The 13,503-nt window shown below is 39.2% G+C and overlaps 1 protein-coding gene across 5 annotated transcripts in view; it reads left to right on the top strand.

Moving 5' to 3' along the window:
• Positions 1–13,503, top strand: part of ENOX1 (ecto-NOX disulfide-thiol exchanger 1) — a 497,438-nt gene that overhangs the window by 249,279 nt on the left and 234,656 nt on the right. For 4 of the 5 annotated variants that reach the window (XM_089511006.1, XM_089511011.1, XM_089511008.1 and 1 more), the window contains one exon: positions 6,943–7,043. The exons of the other annotated variant lie outside the window; for it this stretch is intronic. The gene's annotated coding sequence lies outside the window, so the exon portion shown is untranslated. The remainder of the gene's footprint in view (positions 1–6,942; positions 7,044–13,503) is intronic. 5 annotated transcript variants of the gene reach the window in all.

Genomic DNA, 13,503 nt, shown 5'->3' on the forward strand with positions numbered 1-13,503 from the left:
TCAAAGCTGGGATTGTTTTCGGAGTAGATTTCTGTCTTATTTTGAATTACAGGGCAATATTTATTTGAACTGGATATATATAATGTTAAATATAGAAATTTTATTTTATTTTGTTTGGGCTGGAACCCTATTTTTTGGACTTGCACAGTAGTGCAATAATGATGCATGTGCAAAACATCCAATCACAATATACTGACGATAGAGCAACATGATTGTATTTTGTATGCATAACGTGACTGTGTTTTTGTTTCGCTTTTATTTTATTGTTATAGTGCCATTGTACAACTTTGCGGAACCATACATTGCTATAGCACCATGCTTCTGTTATCTTCCAGTTGCGGGTTTGTTGTGGAATTGACCCTAGTATGATAATCTCAGGGGAATTCCTCCTAGGCAAAGACAAGGAAAGTATCATTGCTAGAACTTTTCACCCTCCCTCCCTTTTCTCAATAGGGCTTTGTCCTTTCTCTCAAAGACCCGTATCAACAGGAGGAAAGAAGTGCCTTTGCCGATCATTTTTGTTTGCATTGCATTTTTACAGAGTGGGAACTCCTTTACAAGTTTTCATCATGCAGGGCAGACTGTTTATTGTGAGTAGGCTCTCCAGCACCACCATACATTGAATTTAAGTCTCCGGGACCAGATGAACTCCATCCAAGGGTATTAAAAGAACTGGCAAATGTAATATCGGAGCCATTGGCAATAATCTTTGAAAACTCCTGGAGAACAGGAGAAATCCCAGCAGACTGGCGAAGGGCAAACGTTGTCCCCATCTTCAAAAAGGGGAAAAAAGAGGATCCCAACAATTATCGTCCAGTTAGTCTGACATCAGTTCTAGGAAAGATTCTGGAGCAGATCATTAAACAGAGAGTCTGTGAACATCTAGAAGGCAATGCCATAATCACAAAAAGTCAACATGGGTTTCAGAGAAACAAGTCATGCCACACAAATCTAATCTCTTTCTTTGACAAAATTACCAGCTTGGTAGATGAAGGGAATGCTGTGGATATAGTATATCTTGATTTCACTAAGGCCTTTGACAAGGTTTCCCATGACATACTTGCAAACAAGCTTGTAAAATGTGGGCTAGACAAAGGAACTGTTACATGGATCTGTAATTGGTTGACCGGCCGAACCCAAAGGGTGCTCAACAATGGCTCCTTTTCATCCTGGAGAGAAGTGACCAGTGGGGTCCCACAGGGCTCTGTCCTGGGCCCAGTGTTATTCAACATCTTTATCAATGACCTGGATGACAGAATTGGGAGCATACTTATCAAATTTGCAGATGACACCAAATTAGGGGGAATAGCTAATACCCCAGAGGACAGGATCAAGATTCAAAATGACCTGAATAGACTAGAAAGCTGGGCCAAAGCTAACAAAATGAAATTCAACACAGAAAAATGTAAGGTATTGCACTTAGGGCGGAAAAATAAAATGCACAGATATAGGATGGGTGACACCTGGCTGAATGAAACTACATGTGAAAGGGATCTAGGAGTCCAAGTAGACCACAAGTTGAACATGAGTGAACAGTGTGATGCGGCAGCTAAAAAGGCCAATGCTATTTTAGGCTGCATCAATAGAAGTATAGTGTCTAGATCAAGAGAAGTAATAGTGCCACTGTATTCTGCTCTGGTCAGGCCCCACCTAGAATATTGTGTCCAGTTCTGGGCACCACAATTCAGAAAGGACACTGAGAAACTGGAGCGTGTCCAAAGGAGGGCGACAAAAATGGTGAAGGGTCTGGAAACCATGCCCTATGAGGAACGACTTAGGGAGCTGGGGATGTTTAGCCTGGAGAAAAGAAGGTTAAGAGGTGATATGATAGCCCTGTTTAAATATTTGAAAGGATGTCATATTGAAGAGGGAGCAAGCTTGTTTTCTGCTGCTCCAGAGAACAGGACCCGGAACAATGGATGCAAGCTACAGGAAAAGAGATTCCACCTCAACATTAGGAGGAACTTCCTGACAGTAAGGGCTGTTCGACAGTGGAATGCACTCCCTCGGAGGGTGATAGAGTCTCCTTCCTTGGAGGTCTTTAAAGAAAGGCTGGATGGCCATCTGTCAGGGATGCTTTGAATTGGATTTCCTGCATGGCAGGGGGTTGGACTGGATGGCCCTAGTGGTCTCTTCCAACTCTACGATTCTATGATTCTATGATTCTACATGCAATGCTATGGCTCCTTCTCCTCCTTCTCCCACCCACTGTGTAGTTAATTTTTGAAAAGCTTTTAGAATTAAATTAAAATTTAAAAAGTTTTTTAATTTTTTTAAAACTACAAAATCATGTCATGGGAAGAGTTCAGCCTTCTGAGGCCATTGTGGCTTTCCAAACCTTCACAGTTGCTCACTAGGTCTCTAAAACTCTTTTCACTCTATGTTTTGTAATTCCAGGGCTGCATATGCACTGCAGAAATTAACCGGTTTGACACCATTTTAACTGCCATGGCTCATTTGGAAATGGAATTCTATAGCATTGAGCTATGGCAGTTAAAATGATATCTCTGACAGAGAAGGCCAAATGTCTCACAGAACTATAAATCCCATTTCCCTGCATTGAGCCATGGCAATGATAATGGTGTCAAACCAAATTATGGCTGAGTTAAATTGGAGTGGATTTAATTTGGCAGAAATCTCTAAAAAGCTGAGCCATATTCCAAACAGTTTTCTAAAACAAAGAACTATATATTGAAACAGGCTGCTTTCTTCTCTCTAACTTTATCTTTTTATATTCCAAAAAAGGAAGAAGCAATGGCAAAGGAACCCACCTTCTCCAAATACAGCAATAGGAGAGAAAATGTAACAAGATTTGAAGGGACTTTAAAATAAAAACAGCAGCAGCTGGAGGAGATGGCAGCTGCTGCAGAAGAGAACTTTAACCTTTTCCTCCCTTGTGGTCCTGAGAAAAATCCCTTCACTGAAGCTGGTATTTACTTTTAGTGAGAAATCTCCCATTGCCGCCAGTGTAGGATTTTCTTTCAGTGCAAATACTAGTATCAAAGGAGAGATTTTCCTCAGGGCTGCAGGAGCAAAAGAGGATCTCAAACCTGTTAACTATCACACAACCCCCAGCCAGCCAAATACAATGGTCCCTCCACATTTGCTGGGGTTAGAGGTGAAGGACCCTGTGAGTATGGAAAAACAGCAAATTAAAAAAAAACACCTATTCTTTTTACCTAAAAGAACACCTCTCTAGGAATCTCCAAGTCCTCTAGTGCAACTCTATGGTCAACATCTGCCAGAATTTGACCATAGAATCATGCTGTAGGACCAACTAGTGTCTAGGTTCTTTAGCACAACTCTATGGTCAATATCTGGCAGAGTTGCACTGGAGGATCTAGAGATTCCTAGAGTAAATATATTAGGTGAAGCTGCAAATAATCAAAGCTGCAAAAAGTCAAAGCTGACTGTACATTTTAAATTGGCTACATGTTCAAATAGAAAGTCACATTTAACATTGTGGCCTAAATTAGATTGCTGATCAACTAGAGTCGAACCACTGAATCAAGGACTGAATAGTAAATCTACACCAATGAAAATGTCACCAGTTCAGTAGATCTACTGAAGTTGGAACTAAAGCTTAGATATAGGACTATGCTTACTTTTGCCCCCAGGTTCTTCCTTTCCTCAAAACCTTATAGTGTTGTGCGTAAGAGAGAGATGTATTTTAACAGTTATTCTCTTCTTTGTATGAGAAAAGAAGAAATAACTCTTAACAAAGTGACTTCCACATGTTATGTGATAAGTATTCCCATTCAAAATAATGAACTTTTTCTAAACCTGATTAATTACAGGCATCTTTACAATCATTTAGAAGTTCCATAATTGTTTTATTTGATTTATTTTCTGGGCCCAATTATTTATTCCATTATTTCTGGGCCCAGTCCAAAGTGTTGCTAACTACTTGGGACAAGGATGTGTGGAATCGTAGAATCGTAGAGTTGGATGAGACCACAAGGGCCATCCAGTTCAACCCCTCTGCCATGCAGGAACTCTCAATCAAAGCATCACCAACAGATGGCCATCCAGCCACTGTTTAAAAATCTTCAAAGAAGGAGACACCATCACACTTCAAGGGAGTGTATTCCACTGTTGAACAGCTCTTACTGTCAAGAGGTTCCTCCTAATGTTTACATGAAATCTCTCTCCCTGTAGCTTGCATCCATTTTTCTGAGTCCTATTCTCTGGAGTAGCAGGAAACAAGCTCGCTCCATCCTCAATGTGACACCCCTTCAAATACTTAAAGGGGGCTATTATACCACCTCTTAACCTTCTTTTCCCCAGGCTAAACACACACAGCTCCTTAAGTCTCTCCTCATTGGGTTTGGTTTCCAAACCCTTCATTTTAGTTGCCCTCCTCAGGACACATTCCAGCTTGTCAACATCCTTTTTGAACTGTGGTGCCCAAACTGGAAACAGTATTTCAGGTGAGGCCTGATCACAGCAGATTTGAGTGGCACTATTTCTTCCCTTGATCTAGATACTATACTTCTGCTGATGCAGCGCAGAATCATAATGGCCTTTTTAGCTGCACACTATTGACTCATGTTCAACTTGGGTCTGCTTGGACTCCTAGATCCCTTTCACATGTAGTCTCATTAAGCCAGGTCTATCTATAGATTTCATTGTTTTGCCCTAAGTGCAGTACCTTACATTTCTCTGTGTTGAAGTTCATTTTGTTAGCTTTGGTCCAGCTTTCTAATCTTTTAAGGTCATTTTGAATTTTCTTCCTGTCCTCTGGGATTTGAGCTATTCCTCGTAATTTGGTATCATCTGCAAATTTGAGAAGTATGTCCTATATTCTTTCATCCAAGTTATTGCTAAAGATGTTGAATAGCACTGGGCCCAGGACAGAACCCTGTGGCATCTCACTGGTCACTTATCTCTAAGATGTAGAGAAGCCATTGCTGAGCACCCTTTGGGTTTGGCCAGTCAACCAATTACTAATCCACCTAACAGTTGTATTGTCTAACCCATATTTTCCAAGCTTGTTTGCAAGAATATCATGGGGGACCTTTTCAAAGGCCTCACTGAAATCTAGATATGCTCTGTCTATCACATTCCTTCATCTATCAAGCTGGTGATTTTATCAAGAGAGAGAGAGAAAGGTCAGATTAATCTGGCATGACTTGTTATTGAGAAACCCAGTTTTACTTGTAGTGATTATGGCATTTCTGCTCCTGCACAAGTCGCCTATTCTTAGGGACATCATCAGGGACCTGGTCCCAATGATAAAGGAGAGGCATATGGGATGACCTTGAAAATGAAACACTGTTAGAGACAGAAGGAGAAGGACTTAAATGAGGATGGCATGCCTATTTGGAATATGATAGAGAAAAAATGAACAAAGTATCACTGTATAAAACGGTCCCTCCTGAGGATACGGAAGAAATATAAACTTAGAATATCCCCCAAACACTCATTTGGATCTCTCTCCTTGAGAGATCCCATAGAAGAGAGGCACCTATAGAAAGAAATCCACCATGGTCAATGGTATTGAAAGCTGCTGAGAGGTCCAAGAGCATCAGCAGGGTCACACTTCCCCTGTCAGTGCCCAGATGGAGATCATCTGTCTGCCTGCCTATTTTACAGATTATACCAATATTTGATTGTCTTAATCTGTAAACTTGAGAAATTCAAATTCTGGGGTCATCTGCCAATCAGTTCATACCTTGCTTCTTCTGCTGATCGGCTGATGCAACTGCCTGGCTTGGTTTGAGCTCTGGCTAAGTCTTCACTCTAGTTGGCTATTTAGCTGCGTGCTCCCCAGTCTGCCAGCCAGTCCTTCCTTGGGTATCATATACCCTCCCTTCATGTGTCTCCATTTCACTGTACTTCATAATTGTGTAATCATGTCTACTGGTTCATGTATGTCGATAGCCACTTGTTTGCACTGGTTATGTGGTTATGTTATCGGTTTCATGCATACAGTTATCTGCCTTGTTTGCCTCCACTATGGGGCAGTTGACATGATAGCCAATGTCTTCCTGGCAAAGTTTCAACATGGAGGCCCCTTCTGGGGGGCTCAGAGAGGTAGGCAGAAATGATTATGCTCAGGCAGGGGCAAATGCATTCTTGGACCCTTGTGGGTCAAGGGGATCGCATGGGACATTAGCCTCAGTAGATCCCCTCCCCTTCTGGCATCCATGTGGTTCCCACATGTGGTAAACTGGTTGATGCCTAGATCCAGTCCTGTTCATGTGCCAATCCATCAACAGCTCTAATCTGTAAATAGTTGTGGCCTTTTTACTTGCATTGGTGTTTTGTAATTTTGGGGGGGATGCAGCACTCACATTTGGACACACAATGCTCTTTTCTAATTGTTTGATAGTGGTTTTATTTTCAATTTCTATTTTATCAGGATGGTTATTTTATTGTTTTGGACTACCTGTGAGGTCATTATAGGGCCTAAGAAGAGGTATTTCAATAGAAAGATTAAATAGCTCTGCTAAACCTTGTATCTCTTTAAAATCAGCACTGGAATATGTCAGCAGAAATCTGTATGGATTGGGTAGAAAAACTAAAGTATTCCTTTTCACGTATTTCAATTTGCTTGAAAGAAAAGGGAGAAAAGAGAGGTGATTACTTTCAAGTAGAGCCAAATGTATGTTATAGAGAATATCCAAAATGGAATGAATCTGTTAAGCATAAGAAAATGAGATTGAGTTTCTTCCCTGATTTGGTGAATGTCTGAAACAAGAAGGAGAGACTAGTGCATGTGAACAGCCTCCTAAAATTACTGACAAAATTCACTAGCGTTATCTCAGTAATTTCAAACTTTTTACCATTTCATTGATGGGAATGTCCAGTGTGGGTTGAAGAGAACCACATCACTATGACACAATGCACACTTTATATATTGCAGGGAGAGAGGACATGGGTTGATACTGTTATCTTGTCATTGGGACAATTTCTTAGCTCATCTTCTCTTCTCTGTAGGATCTGCAACACCGAAATAGAAAATCTGTAATACAGAAGTTCATGTGAAACATACCTACTGAATTGAAACTGTATGAGAAACAGGCACCAAATAGAAAAAGGTAAACATTTTAAGTCAGTTACAATTTTCTTCAACTGAAATGCATTTAAATGTTCTTTATATGTTTTTCACATTTAATTCAGTTTTTAAAAGGGGTAGCATTTTTAATGTAAGGTTGAAGAGCCTCTTTCCAGCAAACATTTATCCTGCAGTAAGAAAAGTTGAGTCAGATGTACAAATCTATGCAATGTGTGTAAAGTTCTAAATTTTATACACATTTTGCTCAGTTTGCAAAATTTATTCAAAGTACAATGTATGACATTTAGCTGAGCATCTGTGCTCTGCTCCAAGAATATTAAATGTTTTCTTACATACACAGTTCTCATAATTTGGAAGTTATAAACACAACTATGGGGATTTTTTTCCCTACAAAGTAAGTGATGCTACAGTCTATAGTTTTTTGTGGGTTTTTCAGGCTATGTGGCCATGTTCTAGAAGAGTTTATTCCTGACATTTGCCAGCATCTATGGCTGGCATTTCCAGAGGATAAATCTACAAAAAATTATGGATGCCGGCCATGAAAGTCTTCAACTTCACGATGATGCTACAGTCCTTTGAACATTTTCTTGAAAATGTTTTAGATGCTTTCAAATTCTTTTGTAGTTATTTTTAATAGATCAATTTAATTGATTTTTCATTTTTCAGTGTGTGTGTGTTTGTGTGTGTGTGGGCAGTATTCTGTTTTAATCTATGCTGTAAAATGCCTTGGGCCCTGGGATAGTAAACAAACAAATGAGCAAAGAAACAATGCTCTACTCTTTTAAGGAAGATGTGTGTGTGTGTGTCTGTGTTTGTATATGTGTGTGTGCCTGTATGCGTGTCTTCAAGTTGCTTGTCAACTTGTGGTGACCACATGAATTTTATATGGTTTTCTTAGGCAAGGAATACTCAGAGGAGGTTTTGCCATTTTCTTCCTCTGAAATATAGCTTATAGCACCTGGTATTCATTGACAGTTTCCCATCCAAGTACTACTGTTGAATAAACATGGATACCAACTGGCTATGAGATAATGAAGATGCATTTTATACCCATCTACTTGGGAATTGGCATTCCTATACTGAATGAAACTTATATTTTGTTTAGATATTGATAGAGTTGATTTGTAAGACTTGTTAAATTTTATCATACGTAATTTGGAGTAAACGTGCTTACGATTTCTGCTCCCATTTAAGATGTGATCCAACCTCTTCCAGTTTCATGTGTAGATATATAGGGATGGAATCACAGCATTTTAATAATCCTGAATATATGTGGTAGTGGATTTACCCTGTATTTTTAAAAAGATTATTGGTATGTGACTGGAAGATGAAATTTGCAAGATATTGCCACTTAACAATGACAAAGGTGTATAATATTTATGTATATATTAACATTATTCTTCATTACAAGGTAAGCTCTTTGTCTGTGCAGTACCACAGAAACAATTAATGATTGATTGTAAAAAGATATTTAATAGGACAGTGCAACTGCTGTGGTTTTGAGTATGGTTGTCTTGTCATTGTCTTTGCCATTTCATGTATTACACATTGAAAATAGAGGGTCATGAATGTGGAATTTTGGATTTTTGAAATACCATTAAAGACAACAATAAAAAGCAGCAGCTTTTTTAAAATCCCATGCCAATTTTTTTCTTTTGTCTTTCATGAAACTGTTTTAAAGGGGTTTAACACTAGGGATTTTAAAAATGTATTTCAGTTATAACTTTTTGTGTGTTGCTTTCCTTTTTTGTAACTGTTTTTATTGTATATACCTTGGGTCCCAATATTGGAGGAAATGATGGGTTATAAATATCATCATCATTATCATCATTCACCCTCCAGCTGTCTGACCATACTCACAACTGAATTATCTTTCCAAAACACTGGCTCCTGCTGGCAAGGAAAACTACACACACACACACACACACACACACACACACACACACACACACACACAATATGTTATTGTTGTGTACCTCGAAGTCCTTTCCTACTTACAGCGACCTTAACACAACCTTACTACAGGGTGCCCACTGGGTGACTTTGGGCAAATCACATTCTCTCAGCCTCAGAGGAAGGCATGGTGGTGCAGAAAATGACAGCTGCCTTTACTTTGGGATTCTCCTTGCAGGTATTGCTATACAGGTTTTCGTGATGAGGGCATACACTTCAAATTTGACCACTGCATCACAGGTTGTGGCAGCAGATCTCATAGAATCATATAATCATAGAGTTGGAAGAGTACCCCAAGGGCCATCCAGTCCAACCCCATTCTGCCATGCAGGAACTCTCGATCAAACCATCCCCGACAGATGACCATCCAGTCTCTGTTTAAAGACCTCTAAGGAAGGAGACTCCACCACTCTCCAAGGTAGTGTGTTCCACTGTCGAACAGCCCTTACTGTCAGGAAGTTCCTCCTAATGTTGAGGTGGAATCTCTTTTCCTGTAGCTTGCATCCATTGTTCCGGGTCCTGTTCTCTAGAGCAGCAGAAAACAAGCTTGCTCCCTTCTCAGTATGACATCTCTGGTAACAGGGCCTGAGGATCTGCATCCCCCCTGCAATATCTCTTCCAGTTTGATGAAAACTGACATTACTCTTTTGTGTCTCAGAGGATCACCCACTGAGAAAATGAGAATGCTTCTGCTATTTCTTGTTCACTCAATTCTGCAGGGTTTGTGTGTGTGTGTGTGTATTTCTAATATTTTCACAGAGTGTATTAGCTTCCTGTGTATACCAAACATTTTCATTACCTTCTCCCTCACTTCCATTTCACCTTTGCTTGTTTGGCTTTTTCTTCATGCAGTTTCTTCCATAGAGAAAAGCTTTTGAATCCCCCAGACTCCCAGACCTGTTTTCTATCATCAACCTGCTAAACGAGTCTAGTATCTTACCTATCTATATTTATATAGTCACTTTTATTTCTGAAAGCGTTTAATGCCCTCCCTGTATAGTGTTTCAGAAGCAGGAATAATCATTTTAAAAGGCATTGCAATAAATATTATGTTATGTTAAACCACCTGCTGTGCTTCAGTGGCTGTTGTTTTGCCTGTCATTTAAATTGTAAATGATGAAGGATAAGATGTCATGCAGGGATGAACATGTAGTGCAATGTGGTTTCTAGACAAATAGAATGATAATATGATTAATTACGTTGATGCACCAATAACCTCTTCAAATCCTGGTCTATTAGTGAAACACTAAATGAACAAGTACAGTTCTGAGAGTTACAGCCCAATCCTTTGTATATTCATCCAGACATCATCACTACTGATTTCAGTAGGGCTTACATTCAGGTAAGCATACATAGGATTGCAGCCTTACTGTAGTGCATAACAAAATCCTTGTTTTATGCCATACTTCAGTGCAGTGTTGTTGATTTCCCAGTGGCTTGTGACAATGAGATTCTGTATTTGCCCAGTGGGCAACAGGGTGATACGACTGGAGGCTAGTCACAGGTTCAGTATATTTGAAATATTTATTTAAATCACACCAGGTAAGCAGGGAATCATGTATATGAGAAGAAGGCACAAGGCATGAAAAAAGTAAGGAAGTTAAATAATTTCAGGCTGGTGCTTGGGCTCTGCTCTTGAATTTATAAAAGGGAAAAATAGTTCTGAGGGGACTTGCTTAAAGTCCTATTTGCCCCAGGGTCCTCCATTAAATGTGCATCAAATATTAGGGATGGCTCTTACTGTGATGTCAAGTGAAGTGGCTGGTGGCCATTGATAATCCTGCCATGGTTATTGTGCTGGAGGACCCCGTTATGTATCATGGGTATGATCCAACTGTGATGTATGGTATTATATACGAGGCATGGTTCCAAATGGAAGGTTTGATAGTATGCCATGATGACTCACTTGGATGTGTTGCTTTATATGAATATGCTGTGGGATCACAAGAATATAATGGAAGGTTTATATCAAATGTGTTAACTGATATGAATGTGTTACAAACCTGATGCTTTATATAGGACGGTTGTTATGTTTGTTGACATGTGTATGCTTTTGATACATAGAGTTATACACAGCCATGGATTCATGATGCTATGATGCATTGTTCCTACTAGCTGGTATTGGATGTGGAAACTGGTTTGTATAATCTTGGGAGGGGGGAATGAAGAATTGTTGTATATCATAGAATCAGAGTTGGAAGGGACCACAAGGGCCATCCAGTCCAACCCCCTGCCATGCAGGAACTCACTATCAAAGCACCATGGACAGATGGCCATCCAGCCTCTGTTTTAAGACATCCAAAGAAGAAGACTCCACCACTTTCCAAGGGAGTATGTTCCACTGTCAAACACCTCTTACTTCAGGAAGTTCCTCCTGATGTTTAGGTGGAATCTGTCTGAATAGCCCCTCTCTTTCTAGGAAGGCTAGAACGTCCACCCTCCTTGCTGTCCTTTCTTCAGTGGTCAAATACTTAAAAAAAATTCCAACAGGCTTTAAAGCTGAAGGTTTTTAAGGAAAGGGCTTTAAAAGGATAGCATTTTTAATGCACTATTTCTACACTGTTTTTTAATATCCTTTGCATGTTTTTTTAATTGTTTTAATATTATGAATAGTTTCATGCTATTTTAGTGTTGACCTTTTGTGTGCTTTAAATCTATTATAATTATTTTAATTGGTAATCTGCCTTGAGTCACTAGTACAACTTCTGTCAGTAGTATGAAATTTAGACACTTAAATTCCTTTACTGAGTTTACTGAGTGCTTCATATATATATATATATATATATATATATATATATATATATTGCTGAGAGACCGCGGTTTTCTGTGGCTAACTGGTGAAGTACATATAGGTATTCTCAGTCCTAATACAAGCACTGTACCATTCTTTTCTTGATCCCTGTCCCAGCCTCTAGGAGAAAGAACACACTATTTCACCAATGCAGCTTTCTGTAAATCTGGGGGGCAAAGTTTGAAGTTTCTCATCTGTTTCTATTGGTAGTTGAATGATCTGGTGGAAATATTCAAACTTTTTGCATGGGTTGAAAGCTTACATTTGTTGAGATATTTTTAAATATTTCCTAGTTGACAAAAGTAAAATTGCTTTGTAGATCACATACAGCCTGGCATTTTAAGGCTGAACATTTTAAATAAAGAGAGGATAAGAGAATTGTGTGCAACTACGAACTGTCATCCGAGGACTCATTTGTACTACTTATTTTCACGAAGTGAATCTTCAGTCACTTTATGATAGAAAATGCAAATCACCATCTCCTTGCAGTTCCCACTGATTGATTAGAAGGAATATAATTTTGTGGACTATGTGGCCAAATTAAAGTAGTAGCAGCCATCCCAGCAATGCCAGATCTTTTATCAAGATCACAGAAACTGGAAAACAAAGAGAATTTTTGTTTTGTAAGATAAGTCAGATGGCCAGTCTTGAACAGTGCTTAAGGGCTCATCCAGACAGGTCAAATGTGTCATGGCTGTGGTCTATGTTGCTATAGTTTTGCTTTTAAAAATATTCAAACAACATTTCTGTTGTTCAAATCTGTTTTGTGGCTAATCGAATGCCAACTGCAACGTTTTGTTCCCACACGCACATGAGGACATAACAGAACAAAAAAAATCTCCTTTTGGTTTCTCTCTTTTTTCCCCCCCTATTACATTTATAGTGCTATGGGTCATCAGCATGTCAATTAAATTGTATATTTGCACGCCAACATTATAACTCTTTAATTATTTTTAAAAAAACAAGAGGGAGAAAATTTGCTCTTCAAACCATGGGACCATATGAAGAAACCATGTTGTTTGGTGCTTTCAAGTCATTTCTGACTTATGACCTTTCTGACTCATGGCAGCCCTGTGGGGTTTTCTTTGCGGGATTTGTTCAGATGGGATTTTATCTTTGTCTTCCTTTGAAGCAGAGAGTGTGTGACATGCCCAAAGTCATCCAATGGGTTTCCATGTCCAAGCAGGTATTTGAAACTTGGCCTCCAGCGATTTCTAATTCAACACTCACACCACTACACCACACTGGCTCTATCATGAAACCATGCATGGGCATTAAAAAAACCAAACACCTTCAGCAGTGTACTAGTGAAGATGGAAAAAATTGCTGAAATATGTAAAAGAATGGAACAAGTTGGGCAAAACCCAACAAAACCGAAGGAGCTGTATTGCAAGAACTCGCAGTTTCCACTGGTCTGGAAGAGCCAATGTATCTTACTTGTCTGTAGGATGACGCTTTTTCTTCATGATCAAGCAAATTTGATATAAAGTTTGTTCTTGTAAAGTTTATGAATTTGACTTGCTGAAGAAATGGCAGCAGGTTAGTAAATGCCTATCCACAATAACAACTGTCCATCAGCATTCATAAGAAATTATACTGAAATGGGATTATTGTGGGGCAGTCCTGTAGATCTTGTTGAGCTTTAATATGCTATAATAAGGAAAGTACACTGCCCTATATAAATGGGAAGCACAGGCTGATTGGTTACATTGCAATGCTGCCGTTGCATCATGCATCA

Source organism: Sceloporus occidentalis, unplaced genomic scaffold (genome assembly GCF_023333645.1).
Source record: "Sceloporus occidentalis isolate IW3139 unplaced genomic scaffold, rSceOcc1.0.p SCAF_2, whole genome shotgun sequence".
Lineage (NCBI taxonomy): Eukaryota > Metazoa > Chordata > Lepidosauria > Squamata > Phrynosomatidae > Sceloporus > Sceloporus occidentalis.